The sequence below is a fragment of the Ovis aries genome, chromosome Y (assembly GCF_016772045.2).
Source record: "Ovis aries strain OAR_USU_Benz2616 breed Rambouillet chromosome Y, ARS-UI_Ramb_v3.0, whole genome shotgun sequence".
Taxonomy (NCBI): domain Eukaryota; kingdom Metazoa; phylum Chordata; class Mammalia; order Artiodactyla; family Bovidae; genus Ovis; species Ovis aries.
In genome coordinates this window covers 12994506-13013548 of record NC_082741.1, presented here as the reverse complement: position 1 = coordinate 13013548, position 19043 = coordinate 12994506, and the positions used below count along the sequence as shown (strand labels likewise).

At 40.7% G+C, this 19043-nt stretch overlaps 2 pseudogenes; one reads left to right on the top strand and one right to left on the bottom strand.

Moving 5' to 3' along the window:
* Positions 1 to 19043, bottom strand: part of LOC132659073 (testis-specific Y-encoded protein 1-like) — a 598357-nt pseudogene that overhangs the window by 489143 nt on the left and 90171 nt on the right.
* Positions 13004 to 19043, top strand: part of LOC132658873 (heat shock transcription factor, Y-linked-like) — a 47287-nt pseudogene continuing 41247 nt past the window's right edge.

Below are 19043 nucleotides of genomic sequence, written 5' to 3'. Positions count from 1 at the left end.
TTTGGTCATTCCTTCAGATGGCAGTGGCAATATGAAGGCATATCCCTGCTTTAGTATGGTAACCCCCATAGGACAACACCAAGTGAAGCACAATGTTCTCATTCTTGCAGCTAATGGACAGTGAAATCTGTCGAGTATCTGTGTAGATTATGGAGTGGTCGACAAAACACTCTTTTGCTTTCACTAAAACTTTTCATTAAATGTAAGTGGGAATATTATGATTTAGAGGGGTGAGCACTTTGGAGCCATTGTAAGAGCTATTGAAATTGGGATCCTTCGTTATCATTTCAAGCCCAAAGCCCAGTAGCCTTGTTTTAGATTTCAGGTATGTTACTATGTAGTCAAATTTGCATGCTTGAGATATATCACCTTAAAGTCGATTCCATCTTCCGTTCCATTGCCACGTACTGATAATCTTTCTCAGTTCATTTTACCTTCTTTTCATATTCTGCTTTGAGTGACAGGTCCTTCTCAAAAAGAACAAGATTAATTCACTTAGTTCTCTGTGATAACTTGAAAGTGAAATGGGTAAGGACATTCAATACATCATGTTGAAAAGCTACTGTTTTTGTTCCCTCATGACAGCATATTATTAGCCTGTACTTCAATTGTTTAAGCAAAGGAAGCCTGGCTACATGATCCTTTACCTTGGTGATCAATTCCCAGATGGCTTCAACATACTGGTGCCTTTAATTCTCAAAAGTATAAAGAAAATAGTTTGATATATTAGGGAAACATTGTACATGAATTCAAATTCACTTCCTTTATGTATTTACCTTATAATTGGTCCCTAAAATTGTAAAACAATGGAAATAATTTCAAACTTTCATTGTAAAACAGTGGAAATTGTTTCGGTGGAAACAGTGAGACTCTATTTGGGTGTGGGGGGGGCGGGGCTCCAAAATAACTGTAGATGGTGACAGCAGCCATGAAATTAAAAAACGACTACTCCTTGGAAGGAAAGTTAGGACCAACCTAGATAGCCTATTGAAAAGCAGAGACATTACTTTGCCAAGAAAGGTCCGTCTAGTCAAGGCAATGTTTTTGTTCCAGTGGTCGTGTAGGTGGCAAACTAATCTCTCTGCTTTTGAATATATTATCTAGGTTGCTCATAACGTTTCTTCCAAGGATTAAGCATCTTTTAATTTCATGGCTGCAATCACCATCTGCAGTGATTTTGGAGCCCCCCAAAATAAAGTCTGACCCTGTTTCCACTGTTTCCCCATCTATTTCCCATGAAGTGATGGGACCGGATGCCATGATCTTTGTTTTCTGAATGTTGAGTTTTAATAAAACTTTTTCACTCTTCTCTTTTACTTTCATCAAGAAGCTTTTTAATTCCTCTTCACTTTCTGCCATAAGGGTCGCGTCATCTGCATATCTAAGGTGATTGATATTTCTCCCGGCAATCTTGATTCCAGCTTGTGTTTCTTCCAGTCCAGGGTTTCTCATGATGTACTCTAAATAGAAGTTAAATATGCAGGGTGACAATATACAGCCTTAACGCACTCCATATTCCTATTTGGAACCAGTTTGTTGTTCCATGTCCAGTTCTAACTGTTTCTTCCAGACCTGCATACAGTTTTCCCAAGAGGCAGGTCAGGTGGTCTGGTATTCCCATCTCTCTCAGAATTTTCCACAGTTTATTAGGATTCACACAGTCAAAGGCTTTGGCATAGTCAATAAAGCAGAAATAGATGTTTTTCTGGAACTCTTTCGCTTTTTCCATGATTCAGCGGGTGTTGGCAGTTTGATTTCTGGTTCCTCCTCCTTTTCTAAAACCAGCTTGAACATCAGGGAGCTCACGGTTCACGTAATTGCTGAAGCCTGGCTTGGAGAATTTTGAACATTACTTTATTAGCGTGTGAGATGCAATTGTGTGGCAGTTTGAGCATTCTTTTGGCATTGCCTTTCTTTGGGATTGGAATGAAAACTGACCTTTTCCAGTCCTATGGCCACTGCTGAGTTTTCCAAGTTTACTGGCATATTGAGTGCAGCACTTTCACAGTATCATATTTCAGGATTTGAAATAGCTCTGGAATTCTATCACCTCCACTAGCTTTGTTCGCAGTGATGCTTTCTAAGACCCACTTGACTTCACATTCCAGGCTGTCTGGCTCTAGATGAGTGATCACACCATCATGATTATCTGGGTCGTGAAGATCTTTTTTGTACAGTTCTGTGTATTCTTGTCATCTCTTCTTAATATCTTCTGCTTTTTTAGGTCCCTTCCATTTCTGTCCTTTATCGAGCCCATCTTTGCATGAAATGTTCCCTTGGTATCTCTAATTTTCTTGAAGAGATATCTAGTCTTTCCCATTCTGCTCATTTCCTCTATTTCTTTGCACTGATCGCTGAAGAAGGCTTTCTTATCTCTTGTTGCTATTCTTTGGAACTCTGCGTTCAGATGCTTTTATCTTTTCTTTTCTTCTTGGCTTTTTCTTCTCTCCTTTTCACAGCTATTTACATGGCTTCCCCAGACAGCCATTATGCTTTTTTTGCATTTCTTTTCAATGGAGATGATCTTGATCCTTGTCTCCTATACAATGTCACGAACCTCATTCCATAGTTCATCAGGCACTCTGTCTATCAGATCTAGGCCCTTAAATCTATTTCTCACTTCCACTGTCCATATTTTGGTAGTCAGTTCTTGTGTTCCTGCTCACTGCTCCTTACGTTACTCCTGAAATTCAACTTTGACTATTCAGATCTTTTCAGTAATCTCTCAGCTTTGTAATATGGTTTCTAGTTTGGTCATAGATTTTCATCCAAGGGGCAAGTGCCTTTTCGTTTTATGGCTGCAGTCACATCACGCAGTCATACCAGAGGTTAAGAAAATGAAACCTGCCACTAATTCAACTGTATCCCACCAAAATATCTCATAATGATGGGAACAAATTCCATGATCTTATTTGTGTGTGTGTGTGTGTGTGTGTGTGTGTTTGTATTTAGTTTTAATCCAGCTTTTTCACACTCCCCTTTCACATTCATCAGAAGGCTCTTTAATTCCTAGTGTTTTTCAGTCATTTGTGTGTTGTCATCTTATAACTAAGGTTATTCACACTTCTCACAGTAATTTTGTTTCCAGCTTCAGATTCTTTCAGCAAGTTACTTCCCATGAAGTACTCTGCACAGATGTCAAATAAGCTGGATAACCATATATAGCCTTGATATGTTTCCTTCCCTATTTTGCACCAGTTCATTATTTCTTGTCCAATTACAACTGCTGTGTCTTGACCTGCCTGCACGGTTTCCTGGAAACAGGTACAGTGATCTGGTATTCATATCTCTTTAAGAATTATCCACAATAATTTGTAACCCTCACAGTCAAAGGGCTTCCCTAGAGGCTCAGATGATAAAGCATTTTCCTTCAATGGGGCAGAACCATTTTGGTACCCACATCTGGAAGATCTCCAGGAGAAGGAAATGGGGTCACAAAAAGTCAGAAACAACTGAATGACCTTATTTTCATACACAATCTAAGCGAGTAACAGAGACAATTAAGTATATGTAGAATAACTGTTGAAACCCCCTTGTTTTGTCTATGATCCAAACTCCAAATAAGGTTTACCTGTTAAGATTACATGAGTATGACTAACTGTACCTGTGGGTTCTTTTTTATTTTATTTTATTTTTTTGCATTTTTTTTTGTCTCAGTCTCTTTTTCAAGCTATTATCTACATGCTGCTACATTCCTGGACACTTGCCATCTTCTTATACAAGAATTAAATTATGCCCATGGCAGTCTCTGTCCTTTGACGCCTTTTAAAACAGTTTTCAGTACCAAAATAAGGAATCTGTGCTCTGGAACATGTCAGGACAGTTTGATAAATAGCTAGATATTTTCAGGAACTGATTTTGAGCCGAATACCTGTACCATCTCTTATCTGGAAAGGAACTATGTTTCCTTAAGCTGATGACAATTCCTCAATAGCAGAAATTTCAGGAAAAACAAATGTGCTTATTTGCATGTTCAAGTCAGTGATGTACCAATTAAGTCAGTGATGTGCCAATTCTGTGATTACATACGTAACCTCCCTTCAAATGGATTAATTCATGTCAAGTAATGTTTTTTGTTTCATCTGGATGTCTAAAGGAATTACCTAGTTAGCCTAGAAAGAAAATCAGAACTTCTATTTTGCCAGAAAATAAAGGAGCACATTGAGTGCAACTCTGTCCATGGAGGCATCATAAATAATCCTTCTATAAAGGCAACAGTTCCTCCAGAGCATCAAGTGAATATTAGCAGAAGACCTTGCTCAACAGAGAAGACTATATGAAAATTAGACATAACTGGGAAGAATGGAGGAACTATTTGAGAAGGAGGATGAGACAAATAGAACCAACCCTGTCTCCTGGAGAGGGACATGATGCAGGGAATAGATTGCGAATTCAGGCAACTCACCTCACGAAATTTAAATTACTTTTGTCTGAAAGGAAGCAAGGTGAAGAAGCTGATGATATTTAGTTTGTCTGGAGTGAGAATCAGAGAATGTGTGGTGTGTTCTTGCCTCCCCCAAACTGCAATGCAGGTGAACTAGCATGCATAGGGCCTGGAAGATGAAACAAGGGGTTAGAAGCCAACCTGGGAGGGAATTGCTTTTGACTCTGTGGAGATGGAATGATGGATCTGTAATCACAAAGTTTGGGACATAACTTTTCTGCCCGGTGATTGCTGGCTCCTCAGCAAAACTGAAACCACCAGTTTTCTAACAACCCAAGCACCTGTAATATGTGACAATTTTTCAAAGATCTGCTTCATTAGCTGACCGTCTGGCAGAAGAAAATGAAGTCTCTGTTTTGAGAAAGGCATTCCATAAATTTCCATTACTATAGAAAATATTATTATAGTGACCATTTAACTGTGTTACCATAGGTAGCTAAAAATAACTTTAAAATTGAGATAATATGATGCTGAAATATTTTTTATATTATTTTCAATTTGTGAACAGCTAGATATTAAGACATTTTAATTGGAACACACTTAAATTTTAAGTTTCCCTAGCAACTTGGAACCAGAGAAGAATCCTGAAGCCACTTAAAGGGGTATTTGATGTAGATATACAATATATTGTTATATGAGGAGCAAAATAAATCCAAATAGATAAGTATTTAAAACTATTACTGCAGGTGTATTATTTGAGGCTATTATCTTTGTATGTTTTAAAGATTAGTATTTCGAGTCTGGCTTTGTTTCTCTATTTTACCTTGGTTTGAAAAGTCACTAATAATTTTCTCTTTGGTTTTAGTTGAAGTTCTATCATAATCCAAATGTTAAGAGATGCTATGCCCAATTTTTGTAAGAATGAAAAGAAGAGTTGGTACTAAAAATGTCTCTCCAGTACCTTCATTAGTTTGAGATTACAAGATGAAGCTTGCTAAAGGAAGTAGTACTATGTACGATCATATCTCCTGGACTCTTCCTGAAACTAGAGGATAGTGTGTATTTTCTGCCTACACAATGCTTACTGTGTCTTTGATACAAAAGCCTTCTACTAAGGACAGTTTAAAGTGTCCCAATTCAAAGTGATTTTTTTCTTCATCATCAGTGTCAGTTACAATGAAAGAGCAAATTGTTATAGATCAAAATGATGTTTCAAATATGTTGCTCTTTTTACATAAGCATTCACAGAGCAGCTACAATTAAGCAAAAGGTCACAGGGAGAATTTTGTTACTATGACTATTTCTACTTCTCAGTACCATGTCACATCTCCTTTGCAGGTCCATGATTCTGACTGATGTAAAGGTACAATACCTTTACTGTTTAATACAGCAATCTGTCAGCAAATGAGGATATTTTCCCTAAACTGCAACTGGGAAGCAAGGTTTCCATGGCAAACAATCACTGATGCATCTGCTACCTCTCTTGCAAGGTCAACTCATGGGCCTTCTTTCATATAATCACACATAGTTACTTTCATATAATTACTACTTAAACTAATCTACCAAGTAGAAACGTGATCATGCAGGATGCTGCTGCTGCTATGTCGCTTAACTCGTGTCCAACTCTGTGAGAACCCATAGATGGCAGCTCACCAGGCTCCTCTGTCCCTGGGATTCTCCAGGCAAGAACACTGGAGGGGGTTGCCATGTCCCTCTCCAATGCATGAAAGTGAAGAGTGGAAGTGAAGTCGTTCAGTGGTGTCCGACTCTTAGCGACCCCATGGTCTTCAGCCTATCAGGCTCTTCCACCCATGGGATTTTCCAGGCATGAACACTGGAGTGGGTCACCATTGCTTCTTCAAATGTCGATTAAAATTTATGTTGGTGATGCCAACAAATTCATGCCTTTCTCTTATTTCAATATTAAATTTATATGTTCACCTTCATATTATATTTTGTATTATATTTTGAAATAATTAAGAAGAATATGAGGTTTTATCTCAATGCCTGTCTATTTCATTGTGCATTTATATAAATTCTTGGGCTTTTGAATGATCATCTGAATTAAATTCATCCATTCCAGTGAATTTCAATTCACTGATTTCTGAAAGTCTGATGTTCACACTTGTCATCTTCTGTTTGACCACTCCCAATTTATCTTCATTCATGAACTTAACATTCTGGGATCCTATGAAATATCATTCTTTTCAGCATCAAACTTTACTTTAATCCATAGTCATATCCACAATACGTGTGGTTTTTCCTTTGGCTCCATCTCTTCCTCTTGAATGATTTCCAGAAGCATATAGGGAATCAAACAACCTGGAGAGTTCACCTTTCAGTGTCCTATCTTTTTGGTTTTCTATATTGTTCATGGGGTTTTCAAAGCAAGAATACTAAAGGGGTTTTCCATTTCCCTTCTCCAGTGGACCACATTTTGCCAGAATTGCCTACCATGTCCAATCCACCCTGGGTGGCCCACCATGGCATGTCTCATAGTTTCTCTGAGGTAGACAAGGCTGTGATCCATTTGATCAGCTGGTTATTTTTCTCTGATTGAGGACTTCATTCTGTCTGCCATTTGTTCCATAAAGATAAGAGGCTTATGGAAACTTCCTAATGGAATAGATAGACTGTGAGTGAATCTGGGTCCTGTTCTGATATATGGGGCCATATTCAGTAGAATTTTAATCCAATTTACTCTTGATGGGTGTGGCTGTGTTCAGGCCCTGTGGTTTGAACTGAAGGTTAACTATGGTGTGGGTAGTGAGAGTAATTGGGACCTTCTTCAAAAGGACATGAGCAAGCACTCTTGTATCCAGTGCCCATCACCCTGCTGCATCCTGTTCTTGGACCATGCCTCTTCTGGAGACTCCTGGACACTCACATAAGTCTGGCTCAGTCTCCTGTGGGAACACTGCTCTTACTCTTGGCTCCTGGTGAACAAAAGGTTTTGTTTGTGCCCTCCAACTGTCTGTTTCAGAACTGTGGAAGTCCTATAATCAAATCCAACTGGCCTATAAGGTCAAATTCCTTGCACGTTCTCAGTCCCTTTGCCAGATCCCCAGATTGAGCAATTTGTAGTAGTCCTAAAACTCCCTTAGCTGTACACGAATTTCTTTAGAATGATTATCCTGAAACTTGTGGATTGTGCTCTAGGCCACTTCTTGGTGGGTTGAAAGTTTACCTCCTTTGAAAGGGCTTATGTCACAAACCGCATGAACAAGGCCTGTAGCAGACAGACCTCTTCCCTGTCAGGCCATTGCTGACCCATGCCTCTGCAGGAGACACTCAGTAACTCAAAAGCAGTTCTGACTATGTCTTTGTGGGGTCCCTGGGTATATGTGCACAATAAAGTTTTATTGAGCACTCTTAGCTTGGCTGGTAGATACTGATTCTAATTGCAAGTTCACCCTTCGAACATGTTTGTTTTTACTTTTCCTTTGCTTTGGACACGATTTATTTATCTGTTTGTTTTGTTTATTGTGGGACACAAGATTTTCCTGTCAATGGTCATTCAGTAACAAGATGTAATTTTGGAACTCTCACAGGAAAAGGTGAGTTCACACCCTCTACTATTCCATCTTCACTTCCTCACAGGCACAAACCAGCAAAGGGGAATATGCCTCCATTCCACCTCTGCACTTTCTTCACCTTTCTGTACTCTCAGATAGGCTGGAAGCCCATGGTCAGAGCCAAGGTAACCTCTTCTCTTCTAAGATGCCTGTGCTTTCACAATGAAAGGTCCTACCTTATCATGATATTTATCTCACGTGATGAAATTGTTCATTGTAAAGAGACAGTTGTGCCCCCTGATGCACTGACCCGAGACAGCACTATCCCAGAGCCTTCTAATATGGAAAACTTCTGCAGGGCAGTAGGTTATCTTTCTGTTCCTCCTCCTTCCAGTTTCTACTCTTTTCTGAAAGACCTTCACCTCTTTACAGACTTGGATCCTGTTATAGCCATATCGACTATTTCCACAGGTCAGCCCAATTCTCATAGACTGAGGGGTCCACAGGCTATATTTTAAAAGGCCCACACCACTTGATTTACACTGGATGGGTCGCCAAGCCTTCCACATCCTTTTCCTGGTAAACACACACACATCAACACTGCAGAAACTGTGAACTTGTTTATGTCTCCTGTTGTAAATCCAAATTTGTGAACACATTGTCCTGAGTTGTCACTGGCCACCCATTCCTCATTCTGGTTTTGAACAGGACCACCTCAGAGATTCATGGGCCAGTCTCCTACACCCTGGATGCCTGGTGCAGCCTTCTGCTTGCTCCATATCTCACCGTCTGTAACATTCATCATTATCTACTGTAGTTGGACACACATTCACACAGAAAGACACACAAACGTGGGCAACAAGCTTATGTGGGTAGACACACAAATGTTCAAGGCACGTGAAAACAAAAGCAAACAGGAAACATAGACCTTTCTGTAGCTGAAGAACCAGTACTTCATATGAAATAAAGAGATTTCCATTTTCTTATAGGAAAATCTCCATTCTGAACTTAAATATGAAGTATAGAGAAGTCCAAATTCCATGATGGAGACTTAGCACCTAGGTTTTGAAACAGTAAAAGCAAACCATTTCCCACTTCATGGAATCAATCATTTGTTTTGGTATATAGTATTAAAAATACAGCAAACTTCTTACTTCATTAAGAAACAGTGGTGTCCATGTTCTCATCTGTGCAACAGAGATAATTCCATTTTCCTATAGGCTTTCCATATCTCCAAAAAGCAGTGCCAAGTTTGACCTCTGTGAAATATCCAGAACTTCACATTTAATGGTAGAAAACTACCATCTAGATTCATATATGATGTATAGACAAGTTCAAATTTCGCATGAGAGAAACAGCTTCCAAATTTTCATAAACTGAAATAAAAAATGAGAAAGATCATGGAGGCAAACAAGCATCACTATATTTGCATGGAAAAGTGTAGGTAGTTCTACATTTGAGTTCAATTCAGTTCAGTCTCTCAGTTATGTTCAACTTTTGTGACTACATAGTCTGCAGCATGTCATGCATCCCTGTCCATCACCAACTGCCAGAACCTCCTTAAACTCATGTCCTTCTAGTCGGTGATGCCATCTAACCATCTCATCCTTTGTAGTCATCTTCTCTTATTGGTTTCAATGATTCCCAGCATCAGGGTCTTGTCCAGTTAGTCCATTCTTCACATATTATTGAAGGGGTCCATATTATTGGAGTTTCAGCTTCAGGATCAGTGCTTCCAATATATATTCAGGACTGATTTCCTTTAGGGTCCTTGCAGTCCAAGCAAACATTTTAAAAGCATCAATTCTTCCATACTCAGCTGTCTACAGTCCAAATATCACATTTGTACAAGCTTCCTTCTCCAGGAACATCAATTTTGGTAAGCACACAACTTTCTTTGTCCTGGTTACTTTCTTTCACTTGGTCATCAATCATGTCAGGTTTCATTTCTAACTATGTGACAGCCTCAAAGGTTACAAAATTTTGGCATTTGGTCATAACAGGGACCGACCTGCAGGTCAGTGGTCAGGGTTTGAAGCCTTTGCCCTGGACAGCTTTGTGACATGTGCCTGTGTGCTGCATTATCCCATTACCTTGGACAGTTTCACAGTTCCAGTCACATTGGCCTGATCCACGGCCTGTGCATTCCTTCAGGGGTCCAGAAATCAAGGACCTCTGAGCTCAGCTGCCTTTGAGAATTGCTTTCTCAGTGTGCACCTATCTAGGTCATTTCTGGTCAATGCTGTGCCCCTGTTAGTAGCCTACTACCCCTTAGGGCTCACAATATTCTGAGTGAGGAACCCTGTTTTTTCTATCTTTGTGTCTTCCTGTGTGCACCTGTCTACCTATGCCCCAAGCACCTCTTGGACACCCAGCTTCAAGGGACTCTTCCCACTTCCCCCACCCCATTCCCATCCCCCTACCCTACCCATACCCCACCCCCCATCTCCCACCCACTCAACCCCACCCTAGTGTTCCTCCCCTTCCAGTTCAGTAGGCATGGCCACTGGCACCAGCCCTCCTCATATCTCTGTGAGCACCCCCCTCCCCCCCTTAAAATGATCCCCTTTTCAACTCTCTGGGGGAATCCCACTCCCAATCCCAAATCTGGGGAGATTTGCCTGGGACGAAACAGGAACTGGAATTGGTTGGGCCGTGTGTTTTCCAGACACTGCTGAGTCACCACTTACCTTGCCTCAGTGTTCAGCAGGGAGCACGTTGCTAAGCGTGGCCACACAAACATTAGTTCCACCTTAGGTACCCTGCTTTCCCACAAGGTGACCTTGAGCTCTTCTGGGTTTTGCCCCCAAGCACCCGCAATTCTACTTGCTGCCCTAAAACAAATGATCAGGACCAGGGGCTGGAGTGAAGGCCTAAGTGGTTGAGGAGCCAGCCAGGGCCATGTGTTCTGGAAAGAGGCGAGGAGGCCACATGCTCTCGAAAGTGGCCATGGGGCCACACTGTGGACGCCATAATCCAGCGAACCAGGGTCTGCCGCAACTTGACACTGGATGTGGGGTCCCCTCTAGAGGTGCCAGGGCATGCTGTGCTCATGAAAGGGACAGAAATGAGCCTGTGGGATGGTGGTCAGTGTGCTTAGAGGAAGGGTCCTTTGTCCTGAGCAACAGCTAAGCACTTTGATTTTCCACTGTCCAGCCATTGAGAAATTGTTCAGATTTCAAGATAAGAGGAGACATGAGGTCACATGATGGGGTTGGCTGTACAGCTTTCAGTTTATCCCCCAGCTTCCTAAATACATGTTAACCTACCGTCTTCTTCTTTTTGGAGCATTTCGGTTCTTGCTCTCAGGCTTGGATGGACACCGGTAACTGAAAATAGGAGACCTTTGAGGACCTGAGGCCACTGTGAGCTGAGCCAGTGCAGGCAGAGATCATCTTCAGGTAACCTGGTTCCCTTAGCCACATCTCTGGTGCCCCCTCTGTGCTGGTCATCGTGGAGCTGGGTAAAGTCTGCAGCCTAAGACCCTCAGGGCAGGAGGAGGATGAGGACGCTTTAGTTTTCCAAGTCATTTTCATAAGAGAGCTTTGGTCCTGCTGCTATCTTAGAATAGGAAGCTGCAGCGTGATGGGGACCCATTCCCAAAGCTACAGTCAGGTTCATAACCTGTGCTTGGGAGGCTGGTTTCAGACCTCAGACACTCGACCCCTGTGTGGAATTGGGCAAGGCCTGGATGATATGCCCAGGAAAGTTTTGATCTCCCTATGCGTGGGACCCCTGGGAGTGAGGTGCCCCTGGAAAGAAAGCACTCAGGCAACAGAGTGAGTCCTCTAGCTGCATCTAGAGGAGGCCAGGGAGGCCATGTGGCCAGACTGGAATCGAGAATGGAATCTGGTGAAATGTCACCAGATTTTGCTTGTGAAACCCCATTAGTGAATCTCCTTACTTGCCCCTGTGGAGGGCAGGCAGTACTGAGATGTTTGCTTCTTGGAGATGGACTGAGCCTGAGCCCTTGAAGGACAGCTGTTGAGCTGAAGAAAGGTGTAAATCTAGGCCTTTCTGGATTTCTCCCCAAATTTTGCACTGTTGCCCCATCCTCCTGGATGACCTGGCAGTAGCCATAGACCTTAGATCTCAGAATTATTTCCAACTCCATGCTCCATCTCAACAGGAAATAGCCATAATTTTTGCTGATTCAAATACTTCACGAGCTGGAACCCTGTAGACCTCCCCGTGTTCCTAGAGTAATTTTGATCAGAGGAGCTAGGGGGAAAAAAAGAAAAAAGAACAGAAACAAAGGGAAATAATCAAATGATAGAGAATAGTAATGATTTATCCATTAAGCAAAGTCAAAGGTCTTTAGTTCCTCCTCAAGGGCCATGGAAAACATTCTGAGCAATATCCTGTGAACAGTTATAGAGATGCTAAAGCCCACCCAGGCTGAAATGCATGTACATAGACCACAGAGTAGTTGGAACCAGAGAGTCGATGATGTGGACTCCCAGTATCCTCAGTAACAGACTATAAGTAGAATGCCCCCAAACCGTGGTATGTGATTAGTCATTAAAATCCTTACCTTGATATTTGGGGATTTGGGCCTTTGAAGCACCAAAGACTGCTAGGATACCTTGCCCGGTCCTATAATAAACATGTGCTTTCACTGAAAACCACAGTCAGTTTATAGATTTTACTGCGCAGCAGTGAATACACCCAAGTTTGCTTCAGTACCAGTAATGGATGTTAAGAATGTGTGTATAGAAGGGTGATAAATACCTTTTATTTCAGATATCAAGTAGATTTATTGATGTGATTTTTCCATGTAAAAATTCTTTAGGAATGAGGTTTTGCAGGTTTCATGGCTTTGGTTACTATTTCTTTAAGCAGTCTGTATTTTAAGTTGATGCTGAAGTAAACCCTGGTTTAACATGTCCCTTTATTTCCAAGGAGACCAGTAACTTTGTGATGTCACAGTTACCCTTCAGTTGCTTGGAGACCAGTGACTTAGTGATGTCATAGCTTTTTGACTTTGAGAACCACTGCGGTGGTCTAGAGAGTATCTCTCTGTATACCAGCCAAGCAGCATTTGAAGTTACAGTGTGTAGAATCAGACAAATGAGAAAAGTACCTGAAGAAAGATTTCTCTGAGATGGCACATATTTCTTCAGAAATTCAAGGTGGGCCTCCTAAGGCTGAATCAACTGGTTCAGAAACCTCCATTAGATCTCCTTTGTATGGTTATACACTTACTGGGGACTCATTTTTGACATCTATGATTGAAGAATATACTTTTCAGGCTTTGTCTGAGGATCTTGTAATCAAAAGTCCATGCTACACATAGTCTGTCTCTGAAACAGATGAGCTGAATGATTTTCTTTCATTCACATTTCCCCTAAAACTTTGAAATATAGTTGCAAATTATCAGCTTGAATCTATTTGGTGGGATGAGAGTGGCATATAGATAGTGATCAATGAAGAACTTCTTAAGAAAGAGGTCTTGGAAGGCAAGGAGCCTTTCAGAATATTTGAAACCAATAGTATTAAAAGTTTAAAAGCTTAACCTTTATGGGTTTAGTGAAGAGCGGCAAAGTTTTCAAAGATCTGCTTCACTACTGGACTTTCTGGAAGAAGAAAACATCTCTCTTTTGAGCAAGGGATTCCAAAATCTCACTTATTGGCAATATGTAAGATTAAATAACGTGACCTAGAAAGCATATTCATATATGTAGCTAAAATGGAATTTGAAATTGAAATAGAAAATTTTTGAAAAACTTTTAAGTTTTGAAGTTGAGAACACCTGGAGTTTAAATTATTGGACATTAAAAAAAAACTTTCCTAGCAACGTGAAACCAGATACAAGCTCTGAAGCTACTTAAAGTATTATTTTCTGTATATATACAACATATTTTTAGTTGAGGAACATAACTGTTTCTAACATGTTACCTGCTAAAACTACTAATGGAGGTGTTATATTTGACGCTACTTAATTGGTGTTTAAAAGGAATACATTTTTATAGCTTAGCTTTGTCAGTTTTACCTTTGTTCATAAAAAAGCTAAATAATTTAATACTTTGCTTTTAGTTACAGACCTACTGTAAATCAAAATTCAAAACAAACCATTCCCCAACTTTTAGTATGAATGCAAAGAAGAGTTGGGATTAACGATGTGTCTCCAATATTTTCATTAGTCTGTGATAACAAGAATTTAGTTAAAGGAAGGGACAACAAAGATGATCATAACTCTGATTTTCTTCCAGAAATGAGTGGAGAGAATGCATTTTCAGCCTCCACAAGTTTACATGTGCCTTTCATACAAAAGCCTCATACAAGCCAGATATTTGCTAATACAAGTGCCCTAATCTCCATGTGACTTACCTTCCCCATCAGCAATATCAGTTAGAAAAACAGACCAGTTTGTGGTAGATCAACCTGCTGTTTTAAAAATGTTGAGCATTTTCAATTGGTACTCACATAGGTACACTCAAGTTAATAGCCACGTTGAAGACTTTGCTACTACAACTGCAGTTACTTCTCAAAGCCACATTTTATCTCCATTACAGAGCAGTTATTCTGGACTGATGGTGGAGCCTTCTACCTTTCCAGTAAGGTATAGTGGTAAGTCAGCCCATGACAGCCCTTTCCTATCCTGCAAGAGAGATGCAACTCATGGCCCTCATGGAGTAAGCAAGGAACAAAATCAATGGTTGATCTTAAATATATTTCACTTCGAAATTTTCTGAGCAGAATCCCTGCTTATTGGACTATCCACACTCTCCTGAAGACTACCTAGAAATATTGGCAATCTCAAATTTGTGGTCATTCCTTCAGATGGCAATGGCAATATCAAGTCATATCACTGCTTTGGTATAGTAACTCCCTTGGACAATACGAAGGTAAATTCAACGTTCTCATTCTTGCAGCTAATGGACAGTGAAATCTGTCGAATATCTTTGTGGATAAGGGAGTGGTCGACAAAACACACTCTTTTTCTTTCACTGAAACGTTTCACTAAATGTAAGTGAAAATACTATGCTTTAGAGGGGTGAGCACTTTGGAGCCATTGTAAGAGCTATTGAAATTGGAGCTCTTAGTTATCATTTCAAGCCCAAAGTCCAATGGCTTTGTTTTCGATTTCAGGTGTGTTACTATTTAGTCAAATTTGCATGCTTTGAGCATTATCACCTTAAAGTCGATTCCATCTTCCATTCCATTGCCACATACTGATAATCTTTCTCATTCCCTTTTATCTTTTTTTCATATTCTTCTTTGAGTGGCAGGTCCTCAAAAAGAACAAGATTAATTCACTTAGTCCTCTGTGATATCTTGAAAATAAATGGATAAGGACATTCCATATATCATGTTGAAAAGCTACTGTTTGTATTCCTCATGAACGCATATTATTAACCTATAATTCAATTATCTAACCAAAGGAAGCCTGGTTACATGATCCGTTAACTTGGTGATCAATTCCCAGATGGCTTCGACATACTGGTGCCTTTAATTCTCAAAAGTATAAACAAAATGGCTCGATATATTAGGGATACAATGTATATGAATTCTAAGTTTCTTTCCTTTATGTATATACTGTGTAATTCGTGGCTAAAACTGCAAAATAATGGAAAGAGTTTCAGACTTTAATTGTAAAATAATGGAAACTGGTTCAGTGGAAACAGTGTGAGACTTTTTATTTTTGGGGGGACGGGGGGCTCCAAAATCACTGCAGATGGTGACTGAAGCGATAAAATTTAAAGATGATTACACTTGGAAGGAAAGTTAGGACCAACCTAGATAGTCTATTGCAAAGCAGAGACATTACTTTGCCAACAAAGGTCCATCAAGTCAAGACTATCGTGTTTCCAGAGGTCATGTATGGATGTGAGAGTTGGACAGTGAAGAAAGATGAGCACAGAATAATTGATGCTTTTGAACTATGGTTTTGGAGAAGACTCTTGAGAGTCCCTTCACCTGTGAGGTTATCCAGCCAATCCATTCTAAAAAGATCAGCCCTGGGGGTCCTCAGATGGTGGAGGAATAGCATGAGGAGACCACTTTTTCCCTCACAAATTCATAAAAAGAACATTTCAACACTGAGCAAATTCCACAAAACCACTTCTGAATGCAGGCAGAGGACATCAGGCATCCAGAAAAGCAGACCATTGTCTTCAAAAACAAGTAGGAAAAAATAAAAAAAAAAAAAAAGAAGAAAAAAGAGACAAAGGAGATAGAGAGGGAGCTCCGTCCTGGGAAGGGAATCCCATCCCAGGAAGGTAATCTTAAGAAGAGAGGTTTCCAGTCACCAAGAAACACTCTCCCTGCCGAGTCTGTGGCAAGCCTTGGAAACACAGAGGGCGACATAACAGGAAGGAAACATAAATAAATAATTAAAACCAACAGATTACAAGCCCAACAGTAACTCCCCCAGAGGAAAAGCAGCTCAGATGTCTGCCTCCACCACTAGCAAGCGGGGACAGGGCAGAGAAGTGCGGGAGGTGTGGGCTGCAGTACTTTTTAAGAACCAGGCGGGAACACCCTGCGCGTAATTAGAATGAACTAACTTGGGCTAGCAAACCAGACTGTAGGATATCTACCACGTGAAAAGCTTGAACATAAGACACCACCAGGACCACACAAGAACAAAGGATGGAACAGAAATAGCTGGCTACAGACCATCCCCCAATGGTGACAGGCAGCCAGAGCCATGAGGGCTGGAAGGGGGCAATCACAGCCCTAGAGAGACTTTACCTACCAAACTGCAAGCAGGCTTCTTTGCTAAGACTTCTGGGGGTTCTGGACAGTCACCATCTGCCTCACAAGGGGTGCCAGTGGTACACCCAGAAAACTGAGCAGCAGAGACGGGAAAAGCGATGAGTCGCAGTGACCGTGCTTGCCAAATGCCTGAGCTACTTGGACCTGGGAAGGACAAAAAACGCAGTCCCCAGTGAATCTGCACCTCTGAGGGCTACCTGAGCATCAAACCTGAGTGGCTTAGACCTGGGAGGTGCATGCAGCCTAGGGCCAGCCTCAGACTGTTCCTAGTTGAGCAACGTAGAGACTGAGTGGTGTGCCCCATGAGCAGGGGAAGGCCCAGTGGGACTTAGACACTGCATGCACAAGCCAGTGTTATTTGTTTGCAGAATCCCTCCCTCCCCACAGCACGACTGAACAAGGGAGCCTGAAAAAAGAAAAAAAAAAAAAGCTGTCCACCACCACTGCCCGCACCCCATGTCAGGACGGAAATCAGATACTGAAGAGACCAACAGACAGAAGAAAAGTGGAGGAAACCACCTTGGAAGTGAGCCACACTGTGCACAACACCATAGAAAGGGCAAGATATATCTTTACTATTTTTATGATCATTTTTTTTTCATTCTTCTTTTTTTTTTGCTGATGTTGTTGTGTGGTAGTATTTTCTTCTTTTCTTTTTCTTTTTATTTTTTTAAACTTTTTAAAATATTTAAGTCCTCTATTTCTCCTTTAATTTTTATTTTTATAACCTAGTATTACTTTTCAAAAAAAAAAAAGACCCTATTTTTTAAAGCAAAGACCACATATAGCATTTGTGTGGTTGTTGCTGTTTTTCAATAATTCTTGGGCTTCTTCTTCTTCTTCCCCTTCTTCTTCTTCCCCTTCTTCTTCTTCCCCTTCTTCTTCTTCCCCTTCTTCTTCTTCCCCTTCTTCTTCTTCTTCTTCTTCTTCTTCTTCTTCTTCTTCTTCTTCTTCTTCTTCTTCTTCTTCTTCTTCTTCTTCTTCTTCTTCTTCTTCTTCTTCTTCTTCTTCTTCCTCTTCCTCTTCTTCTTCTTCTTCTTCTTCTTCTTCTTCTTCTTCTTCTTCTTCTTCTTCTTCTTCTTCTTCTTCTTCTTCTTCTTCTTCTTCTTCTTCTTCTTCTTCTTCTTCTTCTTCTATTTAATATTGTATTTTTGAAAATCCAAACTCTTCTCTAGATTTTTAACTTTTGCTTTTTGGTATTTGTTGTCAAATTTGTATACTTAAAATTTTACTTGAGAGTGAGATTACTGGCTTGACCACTCTCTCCTCCTGTTGACTCTCCTTTTACTCCACCAGGTGGTCTCTGTCTCTTCCCTCCCTCTTCTTTTCTCTACTCAACTCTGTGAATCTCTCTGTTCCAGATGGTGGAGAACACTTCAGGATCTGGGTACTGGATGGATCTGTCTCTCTCCTTTTCATTTCCTTCTTTTATCCTCCTGGCCACCTCTGTCTACTTCCTCCCTCTCCTCTTCCCTGTATAAATCTGTGAATACCTCTGAGTGGTCCCGACGGTGGAGAGCACATAAGGAAGTGAATGCTGGCTAACTTGCTCTCTCCTCTTTTGATCCCACATCATCTCATTTCAGTCACCTCTAACTACCCCTGCCTCTTTTCTTCTCCATGTAACTCAGTGAACCACTCTGGGTGTCCCTCAATGTGGAGAAACTTTTCATCTTTAACCTAGATGTCTTATCATAATTGCTGAATAGGTGGAGAAGTCTTGACACTACTATAAATATAAAACTGAAAACTAGAAGCAGGAGGCTTAAGTCCAAACCCTGACAACATCAGAGAACTCCTGAATCCAGGGAACATTAATTGATAGAAGCTCATCAAACACCTCCATACCTACACTGAAACCAAGCAACACCCAAGGGCCAAGAAGTTCCAGAGCAAGATATACCATGTAAATTCTCCAGCAACACAGGAACACACCCCTGACCTTCAATATACAGGCAGCTCAAAGTTCCTCCAAAATCATTGACATCTCATAACCCATTACTGGTCACTCCACTGTACTCCAGAGAGAACAAACCCAGCTCCAACACAAGCCTCCCTAACCAGGAAACCTTGTCAAGCCACTGATACAACCCCACCCACAGTGAGGAAGCTCCATAATAAAGAGAACTCCACAAATTACCAGAATTTAGAAAGGCCACTTCAAAAGCAGGAATATAACCAAGATGAGGAGACAGAGGGATACTCACCAGGTAAAGGAACAGGAGATGCCTACAAAACCAAACAAAAGAGGAAGAGATAGGGAATCTACCTGAGAAAGAATTCTGAATATTGATAGTGAAAATGATCCAAAATCTTGAAATAAAAATGGAATCACAGATCAATAGCCTGGAGACAAGGATTGTGAAGATGCAAGGAAGGTTTAACAAGGACCTAGAAGAAATAAAAAAGAGCCAATATATAAT